The following is a 19,758-nucleotide window of genomic DNA, read 5'->3' on the forward strand; positions in this document are numbered from 1 at the left end:
TTAAGGAGATTGGCCTGTAGTTCTCTTTTTTAGTTGGGTCTTTCCCTAGTTTTGGAATCAAAGTCACACTTGCTTCCAGGAATGAATTTGCAACCATTGCTTCCCTTTCAATTTCCTTGATGAGTTTAAAGAGTAATGGTGATACTTCTTCTTTAAATCTCTTGTAGAATTTAGCAGTGAAGCCATCAGATCCTGGGCTTTTCTTTGTTGGTAAATTTTTTATTATATTTTCAATTTCACTCATTGTAATTGGGGTGTTTAGAATTTCTACGAACTCATTTAATTTTGGCAATTCACATGTATCTAGGAATCTGTTCATTTCTTCTGTGTTTTCCATTTTATTAGAGTACAGGTTCTCAAAGTAGGTATTGATGATCCTCTGGATTTCTGCTAGATTTGTTGTGACTTCACCTTTTTCATTCTTAATTGCATAGATTTGAGCCTTTTTTTTTCCTTTTTTTGATAAGGTTGGCTAAAGGTTTATCGATTTTATTTATTCTTTCAAAAAACCAACTCTGATTCATTGATTTTTTTTGTATCATTCTCTTAGTCTCCATTGCACTGATTTCTGCTCTGATCTTTATAATTTCCTTTCTTACACGAGCTTTGGGTTTGTTATGCTCTTCTTTTCTAGGAGCTTGAGGTTCTGCATTAGGTTATTTATTTTAGTTCTCTCTGTTTTCCTAATATGAGCATTAACTGCTATCAGTTTCCCGCATAGATCTGCTTTCATTGTGTCCCATAGATTCCTGTATGTTGTACTGGCATCATCATTTACTTGTAGAAATTGTCTAATTTCTTCAATTTCCTCTGTGACCCATTGGTTGTTCAGGAGTGTGTTATTCAATTTCCATGTGTTTATGGGGGTTTTGCAGTTTCTTATGTTATTGATCTCCAATTTTCTTGCACTACAGTCTAATAATATATAGGGGGTAACTTCAATTCTTTTACATTTACTTAGACATGTCCTATGAGCTAGCATGTGGTCTATTTTGGAAAACGACCTATGTGCAGCTGAAATGAATGTGTATTCTGATTTTGTAGGGTGGAACACTCTCTAAATATCTATTAAGTCCATTTGTTCAATAGCTTGGTTCAGTTCTAGAATTTCGTTGTTAATTTTTCATCTAGATGATCTGTCTATTTGTGATACTGGGGTATTGAGGTCCCCCACTACAGCTGTATTAGTGCTTATTTGCTTTTGCATGTCCATTAATATTTGTTTTGTATAGTTGGGGGCATTTGTATTTGGTGCATATATATTTAGGACTGTCATCTCTTCCTCTTGGATTGTTCCCTTTAAAAGGATGTACTGACCATCTTTGTCTCTCTTAATTAGTTTTGGCTTGAAATCTACTTTGTCTACAAATAAGATAGCCACCCCTACTTTTTTCTGGGTTCCTGTTGTGTGGAGAACTGTTTTCCATCCTTTTACTTTCAGTCTATGAATTTCTTTTTGAGTTAGGTGTGTTTCTTATATACAGCATATTGCTGGATTTGCTTCTTAATCCATTCTGTCAGTCTACTTCCTTTTTTTTTTCTTAATTCTTTTATTGGTACATTGTAGGTATACAACACAATTACATTTCTCATTGGGAATTGTACCTTTACATAATGCATCTTGGTTCTTATTTTTACCCCATTCCTAGCCTTCCCTTCACGCCTACACCCTTCCCTATTTACAAAGACTTTATTTCCATTTTTTCCATTTCTCATCATTTTTCCTTTCCCTTCTTTCCTTTCCCCTGTCCCTCCCACTGCTCCTACCCCTTTAGACCTTTTCTTCCTATTTTTACATTATCGATTATTCATTCTAATCATTGGTACATTTTAGGTACATTCATCATTGGAAATTTGAACCTTTACATAGTCTCTCTTGGTTCTTATTTTTCACCCTTGCCCAGCCCTCCCTTCAACCCCTCCAGTCCTCCCTATTTACAAAGATTTTGTTCCTATTTTTCCACTTTCTCATATTAATCCCATTCCCTTCTATCCTTTCCCCTAGCCCTCCCACTGCCTTCCTTCCTCTTTGCCCCTTTTCTTCCTATTTCACATTACCTATTATACATTTAGTCCTTATTTACACTTTCAGTTTCTCACACCAGAGAAACTATTCAGTATTTATTCATGTGTGTCCTATTTATTTCACTTAAGAGTATTGGCTCAATGTGCATCCACTTAGCTATAACTGTCTCTAATTTCTCATTTTTTATGGCTGAGTAGTACTCCATTTTATTTAAAAAAACACATTTTCTTTATTCTGTCTCCAGTTGATGGGCATTTGGGCTGTTTCCAAGTTTTAGCTATTACAAACTGTGCTGCTATGAACATGGGCACACATATATCACTGTGATATGATTCCTTTAATTCTTTGGGGAAGATCCCCAGCAGTGGAATAGCAGGGTCAAATAGGACTTCCAGTCCTAGTTCTATGAGGTATCTCCATACTGATTTCCACAGTGGTTGCACCAGTCTACACTCCCACCAGCAGTGGAGCAGGGTTCCTCTTTCCCCACAGCCCTGCCAGCATTTGTTATTGGTTGATGTCATGATAGCAGCCATTCTTTCTAGAGTGAAGTGGAATCTCAGCATTGTTTTCATTTGCATCTCTCAAATGACTAGTGATGGTGAACATTTTTTCATGTATTTATTTGCTATTTCTACTTCTTTGTCTGAGAAATGTCTGTTCATTTCAGCTGCCCATTTTTGGATTGGGTCTTTAAATTTGGGAGGTCTGATCTTTTTAAGTTCTTTATAGATTCGAGATAGTAGACTTTTGTCTGAGGAACAGCAGGTGAAGATTTTTTCCCACATTGTGGATTGTCTCTTCACACTGTTGGTGGTTTCTCTTGCTGTGCAGAAGCCTTTTAATAAGAAGAGATCCCACTTGTTGATTGTTTGTGCTAGTTCACGGGCAACTGAGGTTTTGTTCATAAAATCTTTTCCTACACTGATGTCTTCAAGGGTTCTACCTAGCCACTGTTCCAACTGATTCAGAGTTTCTATTTTAATATTTAGATCTTTAATCCATTTTGATTTTAGTTTAGTGCATGGTGAGAGATACAGGTCTAGTTTTAATCTTTGGCAAGTTGAAGCCCAATTTTTGCAGCACCATTTATTAAAGAGGCTATCTTTCCTCTAGTGAGGCTGTTTGGCTCCTTTATCGAAGATGAGATGGCTGAGTGTGTCTGGCGTTGTTTCTGCATCTTCTAATCTGTTCCACTGGTCCTCAGGTCTGTTTCTTTGCCAGTACCATGCTGTGTTTATCACAGTAGCTTTGTAGTATAGTTGCAGGTTGGGGATTGTGATACCCCCTGCCACGTCTCTGTTACCTACAATTGCTTTTGCTATTCTGGGTCTGTTCTTGTTCCAAATTAATTTTTGGATTGTTTTCTCAAGGCCCATGAAGTATGCTGCTGGGATCTCAATTGGAATTGCATTAAATCTATATAGCAGTTTTGGAATTATGGCCATTTCACTCTATTAATCCTCCCTACCCAGAAGCAGGGGATGTCTGTACATTTTCTGATATCATTTTCAATCTCTCTTTTCAGAGTGCCATAGTTTTCAGAGAAGAGGTCTTTGATTTCTTTCATTAGGATAATTCCTAGGTATTTCAGTGTTTTGGATGCTATGGTGAAAGGAATTATTTGCCCTATTTCTCTCTCAGTGAGTCTGTCATTGGTGTAGAGGAAAGCTATTGATTTTTGTGTGTTGACCTTGTAACCAGCTACTTGACTGAATTTGGTTATTAAGTCTAGAAGACTTTTAGTGGAGTTCTTGGGGTCTTCTATATAGAGTATCATGTCATCTGCAACTAATGACATTTTGACTTCTTCATTACTTATCTTTATTCCTTTTATTTCTTTCTCTTGTCTAAATGCTGTGTCTAATGTTTCCAGAATTATATTGAACAAGAGTGGTGATAATGAACATCCTTGTCTTGTTCCTGATTTTAGTGTGAAGGATTTCAGTTTTTGATAATTTAGTATATTAGCTGTTGGTTTTTCATAGATGGTTTCTATCAGTTTGAGGTAGAGACCATCTATTCCAATTTTTTGTAGGGTTTTTATCATAAATGCATGTTGGATTTTGTCAAATGCTTTTTCTGCATCTATGGAGATAATCATATGGTTTTTGTCCTTGGCTCTATTAATATAGTGTATTACATTTATTGATTTGCATATGTTGAACCATCCCTGCATCCCTGGGAGGAATCTCACTTGATCCGGGTGTATGATCTTCTTGATGATCTTCTGCATTCTGTTTGCCAGTATCTTATTAAGGATTTTTGCATCTATGTTCATTAGTGAGATTGGCCTATAGTTCTCTTTTCCAGTTGGGTCTTTCTCTGCTTTGGGGATCAAGGTGATGCTTGCTTCCAGGAATGAATTCGGGAGTATTGCTTCCCTTTCAATTTCATTGAAGAGTTTAAACAGTAGTGGCAGCAGTTCCTCTCTGAATGTCTTGTAGAATTCAGCAGTGAAGCCATCAGGACCTGGGCTTTTCTTAGTTGATAAGTTTTTAATTACATTTTCAATTTCATTGGTTGATATTGGGTTGTTCAGAATTTCTCAGTCTTCTTCATTCAACTTTGGTAATTCATATGTATCTAGGAATCTGTCCATTTCTTCTGTATTGTCCATCTTATTGGCGTATAGGTTCTGGAAGTAGATATTGATGATCCTCTGGATTTCTGCTGGGTCTGTTGTAATTTCACTCTTTTCATTCCTAATTGCATGGATTTGGGCCTTTTCTTTCCTTTTTCTGACAAGGTTGGCTAAAGGTTTGTCAATTTTTTTGATTCTTTTGAAGAACCAACTCTTGGCTTCATTGATTTTTTTGTATCATTCTCTTAGTCTCCATTGCATTGATTTCTCCTCTGATCTTTATAATTTCCTCCCTTGTATGAACTTTGGGGTTGTCCTGCTCTTCTTTTTCTAGAAGCTTGAGGTTCAGAATCAGTTTGTTTAATTGGGCTCATTCTGTTTTCCTAATATGCATATTCACTGCTATGAATTTCCCTCGTAAGACTGCTTTCATTGTGTCCCATAGATTCCAATATGTTGTATTGTCATTGTCATTTAATTGAAGGAACTGTCTGATTTCTTCTTTAATTTCCTCTGTGACCCATTGGTTATTCAGGAGTGTGTTGTTCAATTTCCATGTGTTTATGAAATTTTTTGAGTTTCTTTTGCTATGGATCTCCAATTTCATCACACTATGGTCTGATAATATACAGGGGATAACTTCAATTCCTTTCACTTATTTAAACATGTTCCATGTGTGGGCATGTGGTCTATTTTGGAGAATGACCCATGTGCAGTTAAGAAGAATGTGTATTCTGATTTTGTGGGGTGGAAGACTCTGTAAACATCTGTTAAGTTCATTTGTTCAAGAGTTCGATTGAGTTCTAGTATTTCATTACTTATTTTTAATCTAGTTGATCTATCTATTTGTGACAGTGGGGTGTTGAGGTCCTCCACTACAATTGTATTAGTGCATATATGACTTTTCATGTCCATTAGTATTTGTTTTATATAGTTGGGTGCACTAGTGTTTGGTGCATAGATATTTATTACTGTCATCTCTTCCTCTTGGATTCTTCCCTTTACAAGGATGTAGTGTCCTTCTTTGTCTCTCTTAATCAGTGTGGGTTTGAAATCTACTTGATCTGCAAAGAGGATAGCTACTCCTGCTTTTTTTCGGGTTCCTGTCACATGGAGTATTGTTTTCCACACTTTAACTTTCAGTCTATGAGTTTCCTTTTGAATGAAGTGTGTTTCTTGTATGCAGCATATTGTTGGATTTTGCTTCTTGACCCATTCTGTCAGTCTATTTCTTTTGATTGGTGAATTGAGACCATTAACATTGATGATTATAACTGATATGTATTGACTTATCATTGTCATGACTTTTTTTGTTGTTGGGTTCTCCCCCTTTACATTTAATTTCTTGCCATGCCAGATGGGTTCATTCTGCTTTGCTTCCTGGGGTTGTGATCCTCAATGTCTGTTCCTAGGCTATTGTGTAAAATTCTTTGGAGTGCTGGTTTGGTATTCATGAAGTTCCTAAGGTGCTCTTTGTCATGAAAGTATCTTATTTCTCCATCCATTTTGAAAGATAGTTTTGCAGGGTACATCAATCTGGGTTGGAGGCTATTTTCTTTAAGGGCTTGGAATATGTCACTCCAAGCTCTTCTTCCCTTGATGGTTTGTGTTGAGAAGTCTGCTGTGATTCTGATGGGCTTTCCTTTGTATGTGATTTGTTTCTTTTCTCTCAGTGCTTGGAGAACTTTGTTCTTCTGTTGAGTTTCTGTAATCTTAACAATTATATGCCTATGTGTAGATTTTTTTTGATCAAGGCTATTTGGAGTCCTATATGCCTCACTTATCTGTACGTCAAGCTCTTTTCCCCTGCTTGGGAAGTTTTCTGCCATTATTTCTGTGAAGAGATTTTTTATGTCATCTCCACTCGCTCCTGTTTCTTCATTGAGCCCAATCAGTCTTACGTTATTCTTCTTTGCATCATCTAGCAGCTGCTGGATTGATTTCTCATGTTCCCTTATAATTTTGAAGCAATTTTTCTTTTCCTGGTCACTAATTGCAATCTTATCTTCTATATCTGAAATTCTGTCCTCACATTGGCTCATTCTGCTGTGTAGACTTTCAGTGGAATTTTTCATGTCCTGAAAATCTATTTGCATCTGTTTTATGGATTCCATTTGTTTCTTATGTTGGGATTCCATCATGTTCCTGAGCTCCTCTCTAGATTTATTAATCATGTCTTGCACTAGGGACACAATTTCTCCTGTTATTTGAGAAATTATTTCTGGTTTCATTTTTTCCAGATCCCCTTTTTTTGCCAGTTCAGTGGGTCCAGGTGGTTGAGTATCAGAGTGTTCCATCTGATTTCCCTTTGGGGTTGCTGTAGGTGATCTGGAAGTCTGGTTTTGAGACTTATTTATGTGTTTTCTCATTTTGACTGGGGCAGGGGCCTGTTAGTGCCTGCACAGATTACCTCCTCTGAGCTGGGTGAGGTGGGCCAGGGGCTGTGAGCAGCGGTAGGGATGGTGACCCAAAAGCCCTTTCCTGTGGGCTGGGAGCAGCCAGAGGGATGGTGGCCGGGAAGCCCCTTCCTCTGGACCAGGCACAGTGAGGTGGCAGCTCAGAAGCCCCCACCTCTGGGCCAGGAGTGGTGGGAGGGATGGTGGCCTGGAAGCCCCTTCCTCTGGGCCAGGAGCAGCAGGACAGAAGGTGGCCCAAAAGCCCTTTCCTCTGGGCCAGGAGCAGCAGAAGGGATGGTGACTGGGAAGCCCCTTCCTCTGGACCAGGAGCAATGGAACAGTGGCTCAGAAGCCCCTACCTCTGCACCAGGAACAGCAGGACTCAGTACCTTGGTCCGGTGGTCTGGTGTCCTCTGCATCTTTGTAGTGTGGAACCAGGTGGCTACCTGTCTGCAGCGGGGTGATTCGGTGTCTTCCGTGTGACTCGGGACCTAGGTAGGGCATGCACAGACCTGCCTGTATGCAGCGGGCTGATTCAGCATGTTCAGTGGGACTGGGGACCTCGGCAGGGTGTGGGCAGACCTGCTTGTCTGCAGAGGGCTGATTCAGTGCATTCCGCGCGACTCAGGACCTTGGTAGGGCATGCGCAGACCTGCCTGTCTGCAGTGTGGAACCAGGTGGCTGCCTGTCTGCAGTGCGGTGATTCAGCATCTTCTGCACGTGACTAGGGCCAGTCTATTTCTTTTGATTGGTGAATTGAGGCCATTAACATTGATGGCTATAATTGATAGATATTGCTTCATCCTTGTCATGATGTTTACTGTTGTTGGCTCTTTTAGTTCTTATTTTTCCCCCTTTCCCTTTACTTTCTTACCTTGCCTGGTGGCTTCCCTCTGTTGAGGCTCATGGAGTTGTGAACTTCATTGCCATTTTCTAGGATATTGTTTAGAATTGTTTGGAGTGCTGGTTTGCTGTTCATGAAATTTCTCAGGTGTTCTTGGTCTTGGAAGTATCTAATTTCCCCATCGATTTTGAAAGATAATTTTGCAGGATACAACAGTCTAGGTTGGAAGTTATTTTCATTTAGGGCTTGAAATACTTCACTCCAGGTTCTCCTTGACTTTAGCATTTGTGTTTAGAAGTCTGCTGTGATTTTGATGGGATTTCCTTTGTGGGTGATTTGTTTCTTTTCTCTGCTTGTCAGATTTTGTTCTTCTGTTGGGTTTCTGGGATCTTGACTATTATATGTCTAGGTGTAGTTTTTTTTGATCATGGCTAGTTCGAGTTCTATATGCCTCACTTATCTGTATGTCCAATTCTCTACCTCTGTCTGGGAAATTTTCTACTATTACTTCTGTGAAGTTTTTTGTTTTGTTTTGTTTTGTTTTTGGTACCGGGGATTGAACTCAGGAACTTGCGCTTTCAAGGCAGGCGCCAGAACCACTGAGCTAAATCCCCGGCCCAATGTGAACAGTTTTTTATGTCAATTGTACTTTCTCCTGTTTCTTCGTGGACTCCTATCAGTCTTATGTTATTCTTCTTTGCATCATCTAGTAGCTACTGGACTGATTTCTTGTGGTCCCTTACTATTTTTAAGAAATCTCTGTCTTCATGGTCACTAACCACAATCTTGTCTTCTATATTTGATATTCTATCTGCATATTCCCTTAACCTGCTGTTCATACTTTCAATGGAGTTTTTAATCTCCTGAATATCTATTTGAATCTGTCTCATGGGTTCCATTTCTTTCTTATGTTGGGCGATCATGGTTTCCATTTGTTTCTTATGCTGGGCATTCATGGCTTCCAGGATGTTTCTGAGCTCATCTACTTTTTTATCTGTTTCTGTTCTAGAGCCTGTAGTCATGTCTTTCACTCTGCTCACCATCTCTGCAGTTATCTGGGAGATTATTTCTGCTTGGAATTTTTCTAGAGCCTCATTCATCTGTTTTGTTACTTCCTGTGCTATCAGTTCAGGGTGTCCAGGTGGTTGATTATCAGACTTTTTGCGCCTCATTCCCCCCAGAATTTGCCTTTTGTGGGGTGGAAATCTGAGTTTGTGCCTTGCTTAAATGTCTTCTCATTTTTGTTTTTGGTACTGTCCTTGGTTTAATTCCGGGGTTGATACTTTGAAGTTGCTTATTATAAGTATCTTTGTTGCTTGTATTTAGAACCCTTATGGAATGATTGCTTCTCAGAAGTGTCTTCCAGATATAGCTGGTCTTTAGGTTTTGAATTTCTAATGGCTCTGTGGTGATCTCATTTTCATTATACCAGGAAGGACAACTGATTGGATCAATCACAACACCTTAGCCCAAGTGATACAATCAGCCACACCATAGCATCAAGTACATCTTAGAAAATGAAAATTTGTCATAGTTATTAATCTATCACTTTTAACTGTGTGAATTAAATCACAATCAAGGACCAACCCAACTTATATTTATAGTGAATAAACTCTTCAATATAGCAACTTTACCCTTTGGGGTGGGGAGTTAGAAGGAGTTGGAGAGGGAGGGATAGGTAGGTAGAAGGATAGGGGAAGGTTAGCAGTGAGGCCAGAGGACACAGGCAAGAGACGGAAAAAGAGAAGAAAAGAAAAATAAAGAAGAAATGTGATTTAGGCCAAGAACAGGAACACAAAGGGAGATGAAGAACAATGTGGGACAGCAAGGGAACAAGTGAGAGGGAGAGAGAAAGGAAAGAGAAAAGAAAGAAAAAAGAGAAAAATAAAAATTTGAAAAGAGTAGAAAAATAAAAAATTAAAATTAAAAATAAGAGCAAAAAATACTAATAATAATTTTGAAAATAACAAATAAAAGATAAAAAGGGAGGGCTTCCTTCAGGGTATGTGTCTGCTGTCACAATAGACAATGTGGGCAGCAGTGTGCAGATATAAGTCAATGAGTCTCAGCAAGCCAGTCGCAGACCTGTGAAATTCAGGCAGATTTCTGCCTGCAAGTCCCAAGTTGAGCTCCCTGTCCTCCTGCAGGGTTGAACTCTGTTAGACTCTACTGCATGTTCCAGCTGCCTTTCCCCTGAAGATACTCCAGGTTCCGATGGGAAGTGATGATCCCTCCAACTTACCAAGTACGGTGGTCTGGTGTGCCTTTATTTCCAAGATTCTCTTCACTTTTACAGTCAGCTTTAGTTTTCATGAAGGAGCCTGAGAGAGGCCCTCTATCTGTTGTTCACTTCTGCAGCTCAGGACAATGGCCCTTATGCCCCCTGAGCCTCTGTAGTGTGGAACCAGGTAGCGACACAACCAGGAGGCCAGGGGTGGGGGGTGGTTTCCAGGAGCCCAAGCACTAAGCTGGTGGCTGGTGGGCTTGCTGAGTGGTCCTCACCATCTCGCTGGTTGCAGGTGGGTGTGACGAGTCGGCCAAAGTGGGGTCCAGCCGGCCAAGGACCTCTCCAACATTACATTCTTGAGGGAAAAAGTGTAAATCAGAAGACAATATTGTCACCAGAAATTTTCTTTTAAACAAAGGGGATCATCTCCAGGATCTGCCTATCCCTGGCCATGGCTCTAAACCTGACATTCTAGGTGGCTGTTTCTATGTACTTTTCTCTAAGACTCCAGGCAATATAGTGACCTGTACTGGAATTATGCAGTTGTGTACAGCTGAACTTTCAACATCACTAACTGGGTGCATCCAAGCTAAAAGCCTCAGAGCATTGCAGTCTTCCCACCAAGTACCTCCCTTTGTCCTGAACCCCAGTGCATGAGGAAATCCTTGTTCTGGGGCCCCTCTGAGCTAGTAAGGGGACAGAATCCTCTGGTCCAGCCAATAAACATGAGTGAGTTGGCAGGGCAGCAGAGTCTTTTCTCACACATAGATGAATAACTGGGAATTCTGCAGTATAAGGTGGTTATCTTTACATACCAACTATTCCAAAAGTCAGTGGCCTAAAACAACCTGCACTGATTATTGCATACAACTCTACAGGTCAGCCGGATGGTTCTACTGATCTAGGCCAGGCATGGCTGGGATTGTTCACGTGGTCTACAATCTGCTGGTAGGTCAGCTGAGGGCTGTGTGGTTCACTCATGTGGCTAATGTTCATTAGTTTCTAGAAACTGGCTGGCTGCTGGCTGGGGTAGCAGGGGTGACTCGACATCCAGTAAAGTAAGCTAGTCAGAACTTGTTCATATGACAGCAAAGATCTGAAGAAGCGGAAGTGTACCTGCTCTCTTGAAGCCTGGGTTTGAACTGGAATACCACCACTGTCACCTCATTCAATTTGCCAAACCAAATCACAAGATCAACCAAATTTAAGGGGTGGGGAAACAGGCTCCAGCCCTCCATAGAAACAGTTATAGGATCACATTGATAAAGGCATGAATTAGGGAGTTGAGAAATGGGGCCACTTTTGGAATCTATCTTCCACTTCACCCTTTGAGTGTTTCTTCTGTATGTGTTGCTGGCTGAGCACTGAATATCTGAATTCTCAAAATCCAACTCTGGAGCTGTAGAAAATTCCCCAAGGTAAATGCCACCCTCTGCTTCTTTGCTAAACAGAATTCACATATCACTACATGCTTTCTTTAAAACTGCAACTAATATTAAATTGAACAACCTTCTTTTGGGGCAAGTCATGAAAACATGTCATCCTTATGAAAGAATATGAGAATGAAAAGATACAAGATTTAATTCATTAACTTATTTATCCATTCAGTAAATGTTGACTTAATGTCTGCTAAATGCATGAAATACATGCAATCTGGGAGTATGTAAAGAGAATTTACACCCTCATAGTGCTCTTGAGGAAATATGACCTCCATGCTAAAGATGGAAAGGTTTGGCACCCCAGGTGACCCTCAAAACTACAGATGTTTCTTTACTTCTCTCTTCTAGTAGCTCATGAGCTTCCTCAAAACTGTGGGTCTCACTTTATCTACATTTAACACACATTAAGAGCTCCTTGACTGCTGAAATAAAATTTAATAAACATCTAGAACAAAAGAAAACAATAAACATTTAATGTAAAATTCACTCTTTGCAGACAGACTGGTTTGATTTACCATTACCCTCCATTTAACAGAGGAGAAACATGTGGAAAGGGCTTAATGAGTTTATAAATCCATAAAAAGGGCATTTTTATACTTTTTCTCTCCCTGGCAGAAGGGTTTCCCCAGTTGGAAGGGGAAAGAAGATAAACAGCAGGCTTGAGTGCTTTTGAAGCTGGACTATCAACAAAGGATCTTCCAAATCAATTCACCACCAGAAACGGGATGCAGGCGCTTCTCAGAAATGCCTCACAAAGAAGCTTAGAGAAAGGTTCTGAGGGTGGAAGCAAGAGATATTTCTACCCTGGAGATGGAAAATGAGTAAAGCCAAAAGGCCTTTGCCCGCAATCTTTTCCACAGGGTCAGAAGGAACTGGCAGCACCACAACCATCTCAGCACAGGCAATTCAAAGAGGGTCCAATGCCTTCTCCATGCCCCCAGGGGAGTTTTTCCTCCTATGTATGAACATCAGATTCTGGGCCTCTCTCCTCAGGCTCTCAGCCCTCTGCCAGTCTTAAGCCTGACAGGCAGTGGCCACTTGTAGAGGAACAAGAAGCACTGAAGAGAAGCACCAATTTGAGCATATGCCAGCACCATCTGCAAATTCCACAGACCGACAGGACAGAGGCAGCCTCAAACCCCATTGAATATAAAAAACGAGAATGTCAAAAAGGAGCGACTGACATCAGCTGGACCTCACTGGGCCTCGTATCTAAGGACACTGAGCTGTTTAGGCCCGAAAACATTTTGCCATTCACCTTGCATTCTAAACAAACTGATGTCCCAGCAGATCTGACATTTTAAAAGGCTTTTTGCTGTTTTATTTATTTTTAAGCAGTTTTAGGTTCACAGTACAATTAAGCAAAACTAAATGGCCATTTTAAAATTGGAGTCAACAAATATGCTTGGAGATTCTGTTATGGGCCATGTGCTGGATGAAAATGTTGCAAACAAGACTGCATTGTCTCAGTACCAACTTGCTCACAGTAGGTGAGATGGAAAAAGACATGAATAATTGTGAAATAGGATAATAATCATTAGGACAAAAGTAAGCAGAAAATATTACTGTAATAGAGAAAAGAGATTCTTACTGAATGCTGGGGTGTTGAAGTCCTCTGAGTGATGTAGCACTTGAGTAGGGCCACACCAAATGACATAGGCTCCACATCTAGAAAATTTTCAAGAGTAAGTCTTCAGATTGTAGCCTCATAAGCTATACTGCCACAAATAAGATGTTTGAAGAGTGGATTCTCAACACACCTAATGTCACACGTTGATTTTTTCAATCAACTTGAACATTTCTAATGGAGATTAAGTAGCAGATTCTAGTTCTTTTCTTACAAAGATGGCCAAGCCCATTCATTCTGCACTGATGTGTATAGCTGTCCCTCTCAGAAGGGGACCTTCTTATAAATCTTAAGGACCTACCACTGCCAGGCCCTATGTCTTTCTGCAACCCTCCAACACAATTAATTTGAGCCATTTCACTAAGCCTCCCTTTTTCTTCTCAAAGCCAGCCTGGACCTCAGTCCACTAGAGAATTTGGCTTCCCATCTGAATTGTGAACTCCAAGAGGCCAGAAGACACATCTTGAAACACTGTGTGTGTGTAGTGCCTGTGTGTGTGTGTGTGTGTGTGTGTGTGTGTGTACTGACCATAAACATGGCACTAAGCAACATGGTATGGGTCTCACAGACTCTGTATAAAATTGAGGGAAATAATAGAATGAACCACAGTGGGTCAGTAGAAGCATGATGTGAAATGATGTATGGAATATCCCTAGCATGTAGCATAAATACTCAAAATGTGTTTGCTTTACTAAACGGATTCCCTTCCTGGCTCAGCCTACCAAAGTGTGGGGATTATAAGCATGCACTACACTATGCCTGGTTTGTTATTTAATATTTTTATTGATTATTTCTGGTTCCTAGTCCCTTAATCAATTAAATAATAATAAGTAGATACCTTACTGGGTTATAGCAAGTAAACAAGACAATGCAAGTCAGAACCTAGCATAATGCCTGGTACACACTTATCTTCTCAAATTTAGACAATTAATACTAATGCACTGAGTACTTTTACTTGGCTTAAACTCCAAAGTAAGTGATTCTATACTTTAAAGAAGAGCTAAAACAAATCATCTCTTTTATTTCATAAAAATCCATTCCTGAAAGTAGTTAGTGAGAAGTAAGTGGGAGTTGGAAAGCTATGCTCCATGAGATGAATCTTTATTCGGTCTTTCTTTGATTCACTAGGCAACTTCTGACCACCTATACAACACCACGTGCAAATGGGTAATGTGATGTTTTCTTATGCCAAACATTAAACTTCCCTCTTTTTCTCCAGATCACCTTCCAATCCAGAACATCAAAGGCTAGACCCAGTGAAGACCTTGTCATGATGGGACACACACAGGTGAAAATACCAAAAGAAGTGACCGATTCTTTGAATGCTAACACAGAAAGCAAGTAAGAGAGGAGGATAAGGAGGGAATATATGTTTCCTAGGGCTACAATAAATTATCAATAACTGGGCGCTTACAACGATAGAAATATATTCTCTCACAGAATCAAAGTGAAACCTAGGAGCTCAGAGTCAAGTTGCTGCAGAATCCTACTCCCTCTGAAGGCTCTAGGAAAGAATCCCTCCCTGCCTCTTCCAGTTCTCGGGACTCCCAGCAACCCTTGCCAAACCTTAGTTTGTAGCTGCATCACTCCAGTCTGTGCCCCATCTTCACATGATCTTTCTCCCTGTGTGTCTCATGTAGCTTCTTCTCTTTCTATAATGACACAGGATATAGGATACACCCTACTCCACTATGACCTCATCTTAATGTGTATGAAGAAAAAGACCTATTTCCAAATAAAATTTCATTCATAAGTACCATGAGTTAAGACTTCAACATAACTTTTGACAGAGACACAATTCAACCCACTACAGAGGATGTCTTTAGAGAAAAATTTGGTGATTCGAGAGATCAGATTTACCACTTGGTCCTTCCCTCTTCTTGGTATAGCTACCCATGAAAAAATGTTTGACCTTGGTCCCTCTGAATGTGGGTGCCACCAAGAGATTTAAGGTGCATGAAGAGGATGTTTCCCTCCCCTGGAGTTCCTAGGAAATCTCACAGCCTGCCCACAGATCATTTAGGTAACCAGAGGCATCTGTAACCTGTCCCAGGAGGGTTACACATTTGAAAAGGGGGGGCATATACTCCAACTAGAGAATGGTGGTCCCACAGGTAGGGATGTCAACAAACATTCCCTTTGGTCTTATGAATTTCAAAGGTAGGAAAAAGAGAACACTGCCTGAGAGCCTACTGAGTGTCATTCATCCATTTGTTCATTTATGCATCCTTACATTCATTCATCCCTATATTCATTTAGAACATAATGGCTCTGGCAACAAGTTTCCTGAATTGAATTTAGATGTTTTCCCTTCTATAAAATGGGAAATAATTAGAGTAACTACTCTAAAAGTTTACCTCATGGAAGAAACAATACCTGAAAACAGTGACTGGCACCAACTAAGCACTGATATTGTTACCTACTGCGATGATGATGATGATGATGATGATGATGATGATGATGATGATAGAGGAAACCTGCACAAAGGTGGAGGGTGGAGATCCATAAACTCCTGCAGATGGAGTGCAGTGAGACAAAACTGTCAAAACAAGCCTTGAATAATTCAGGCTGGCCTGCTGCTTCTGTTACTGGGTTGTTTTAAGACTTGTTTGGCTTTCAAGGGATAAAGATATGTGGCCACTTTCTCTGCACTTTCCAGTTTACATGGGTTAGCCACACACCTACCATTAAACCTGGAAGGGATTTCAGGAGGCCCTCATATTCAGCACCTTTTTTTAAACCATTCTTTCCTAGCCTTGTTCCTCAGTCACCTGTCAATGTGTCATTTCCCTTCCACCTTCCCTCTAATGCATTTGTTAAAAAACAATTTCCAAACTCTGCTTGTTACCAAGAAAGACAATGAGAAAGAAAGAAAGAAAGAAGAGAGCTGGAATATGCTCTTTGAAGAGTCAAAGATTGTAGCGTTTCTCTTTCTAGAGGTTCTGCCTTTGCCTGACATTGAGGTCTGTTTATAAATCTTTAACAGGAGCCAGTGATCCTCTTCTGAAATCTAAACTGCAGACCAGAATCACCTTTGAATGCATTACAGAGGATTTCTTCAGGTTGCATATTTCTCCAGAATTTTAACCAGCAATCTTTTGAGGATTGCTAGTGGAAATGACAGGAGACATGAAATGTGAGAGAATGAGGCTTCCCAGGCCCACACAGTTACCACTTTCCTACTAGGATTGTTTTCTTCTCCACCCTTTTCTCAGGTCAAGCACTTTTTCTGCTCATACCAAGTGACATTCAACCTGACAAAACTAAAGAAGGGCAGTGGGAATAAAGATGGACTTAAAATCCCAGATAAGTGAATTTCAGCAGTTCTGTTTTTCAAAGCATCAAGATATATACCTGGACAATAATATAGAAAGACATTCTTTGTATTGATGATCTACACATGTTCCTGTAAAAACATAGGACGATCCATTATGCCATGTGATGCCATTAGACTCTAAATTATTAAATTATAAAAATAAAAATTTAAGATGGCCACAGACCCACATAATGCCCAATAACAAGTAACCGTGGCTGTAAGAAGTTTCTTCAGGCTGGAGCCTGCTGAGTCTGTCTGCAGCTCATCTTGTTTTTGTGGGTTAAAGGTAACAGAGTCTACACCTGCAAATGCAGGGTCATTCCAGCAGTCATCCTAACTCCTCCAGCCAGCTGATCCCAGATCTGGGCTCTTTTCACACATACAAGAAAGTCCACAGATCTTCCCACCTGGTCATACCCATAGGATGCTGCCTGGTACATGAATATGCCCAGGGATATGCCAGCCAGACAAATTATCTAACATCCCTGAAGAGCAGAGGCCAGGGCCACCTGTACAGGGAACCTGTGATTAGGCAGGTTCCTGACATATCAGAGCAGAGAGACCATGACTTTAGGGGCAGGACCACATACCTTGTTGGCCCAAATTTGCCCTGTCAGCCTGAAGCCTGGGCAAGGACTCTGCTCCCACCAGCTTAAACAAAGTTAAAGGAATTGTAGGGACCTTCGCCACTGCTGAGAGTAATTCAGCAATAGCCTCCCGGCAGGCTGAATCACAATGTGTTCCTTGGGAAATTATATACTTTTAACCTCTAAAACAATATAATTTAAAGGTGAATGTATTTTTCCTCAATAGTTACAGAGCCTCTTATTTCCTCTAAAGATTCTAGGTGGAGGTTATTTTGCTGCCTCTGCATATATATTTAAAGAGATATCTACAATGGACTCACTTCCAAATGTAAGTTTTGATAGAGAGGTATTTAGAATGTTCATGAAAGTAACATTTTTGCACAGGATTTCCTTTTCAGTTAACCCAGTTTTGTAACCAAAGTATACATGCTCATGCTATTTCTCTTAATGACAACAGGATCCTCCTAGACCCTAAGACTGGACAATTTTAACTTATTTAGACTCATACTCTCCATCCTCCTTCTTATCTTCTCAACCAGCCATTCCATCACTGGGTTAGTAAACCAGGTATTGTGGCCTAATTTTCACTGAGGTTTCTTTTGAGTCTATGCTTATGTGATTCCAATATCCTTATATTAAGCAAGATTCTTCCATCCTTGTGCTAGGATCACTGTGTCAGTTCCAATTAAGCTCCTAGATCCCAGGAGCATCCCCACATTATACACTCCTACATATAGCAGACACGATCATCTTCTTTCAATGTTACCCTGCCAGATCACTTTGCTGCTCAAAAAAATCTTCAGTACCTTTTATCCTACGACAGTATTCAGAACCAATATTGTCTGTATCACGTAAGACTATCCCACAAACAAGTTTCACCATGCCCATCCTGCTGCTTACTTGATAGTCTCCAACATATACTCACCATTCCAGCTAAAATAATGTCTTTTTTAGCCCACAAATGCCAAATTCATTCATTTCTTAGTCCTCCATGGCTCATTTGGAATTCTCTTTCATCTTCTCACTTCCTGACTCAATTCCAAGCATTCCCCAATGTTTACCTCTTCTGTAAAGACTTTTTTGACACTGTGCCCTTCTGTTCAAGTACATAGTACATAGGATCAATATCAAATAATTTTGTGCTTCATTGCAAACATTATAGACTGTAATAAGAACACTGTTTTATTGTTTTTTCAGTATACTTTTTTTTCAAATTTCAAGAATTTGGATGTCATAAGTCATCTGTATCATTTTTGGACAAATTCTAGAATATATTATCAAATAGGCAGCTTATGCAGACTTGGAAAAAAAAAATAAAAAGATGCCATGTTGCTAACCCGATCCCATTAAGAACAGGCCATACTAGACTAGCTTAATTCATTTTTGTTCTGGAACTTTAGAAAGTTAAAATAGGAAAATGAAAAAAAAATAAAAATAAAAATAAAAAATTAAGAAAAAAAAATAATAAAATCAAATAGGAAAATGGAGTCCAATGCTCTGCATTTCATGAAGTGTTTAACAAAGTCACTCCTTCCTTCAAATTTAAGGACAGTAATATGCTTGATGACTTTCTAGATCATCAAATGACTACACTTAAAGAAGGTCAATCTATATCTCCACCAATCAGTGGGGAGAGATCTAGTGGTATGCTTTGAGGTCCATCCCAAGAACATCTTTGTCAATGCCAGGATGGTAATATTTATAACATACTGTACCTGGGAACATATACAATTTGGAGAAAAATAGTAATATTGAATGACCAAATAAAGTTACAAAATTTTCTGAATTGGCTTGAAAAAGAAACAAAGCTGACAAAATGACATTCAATATAGACAAATTTAAATTTGACACAGACCCACTCATCCAACATGACAAGTAGGGAATCCCTATCACTAAGTCTTTCTGATAGAAGGTACTTTCTTATATTTATGATATTATACAAAATATTCAATATCCAGAAGAGGATTGAACTACATGATGTCAAAAAACCTTCCCAACTTTGAGATTATAATATTTAATGACTCCACATATTTCTATTTTGCACCCCAACTAAATGAAATAAGCTGGATGGTATAATAATAAAAGGAGATAGAATTGGAAGTCAGATAAAGATGGATTCCAGAAATAGGTCTTCCACTTACTAAGTGGATAACTACTACTTCTTTATTTACAAACTAGAAATTGTTCAAGGAATGAGAATTTATCCAGCTAATGCTTAATACATATGACCTACTTTAATGCTTGGCATATATAATTATACATCTTTCTCCATATCCTACCTAATTCTGTTCCTAACAGAGTATGAGGAACACAGTGGGATCTCAGTAAGAAACTTTTTAGTTCTTTGAGATTGAAGGATATCTTGGAGAGGTTACTCACTCATTGGAAAAGCTTTAGAGATGGAAGAAAAATTAATAAAGACATCCCAGGCAGAGGAATGGTCAGTGGAAAGGCAGATAGGAGACAATGCAGAAGTCAGAGCAGATGCTGAGAATGGCGAAGACTCTCACCCACCAGGAATGAGGCATGGCAGCAAGATTGGGTTGGTGGAATGTGCCAGATAGTATAGAACTTAAAGAACCATGCAGCAAGCTTTTAATAAATGGATGCCTTGTGGCACTAATATGATAGTCCAACCTTTACATGCTCTTTCTCGCATATTTTTAAAACATGAGGCATGATTAGAATTTAGACATTTTTCTCTTTTTCTGA

The 19,758-nt window shown here is 39.5% G+C and overlaps 1 long non-coding RNA gene across 1 annotated transcript in view; it reads right to left on the reverse strand.

The window, feature by feature from the left end:
• The window catches only part of LOC110349977 (uncharacterized), a 44,922-nt gene extending 28,378 nt beyond the window's left edge, over nt 1-16,544 (reverse strand). Inside the window, exons 1-2 of the long non-coding RNA XR_002396211.2 lie at nt 13,108-16,544; nt 10,093-10,432 (exon numbers count right to left, since the gene is read on the reverse strand). This is a non-coding gene — a long non-coding RNA (uncharacterized LOC110349977). The remainder of the gene's footprint in view (nt 1-10,092; nt 10,433-13,107) is intronic.
• Nucleotides 16,545-19,758: the final 3,214 nt, after the last annotated feature.

Source organism: Heterocephalus glaber, unplaced genomic scaffold, assembly GCF_053883595.1.
Source record: "Heterocephalus glaber isolate CG9 unplaced genomic scaffold, H.glaber_assembly_v1.0 deba00001481, whole genome shotgun sequence".
In the NCBI taxonomy this organism is placed as follows: domain Eukaryota; kingdom Metazoa; phylum Chordata; class Mammalia; order Rodentia; family Bathyergidae; genus Heterocephalus; species Heterocephalus glaber.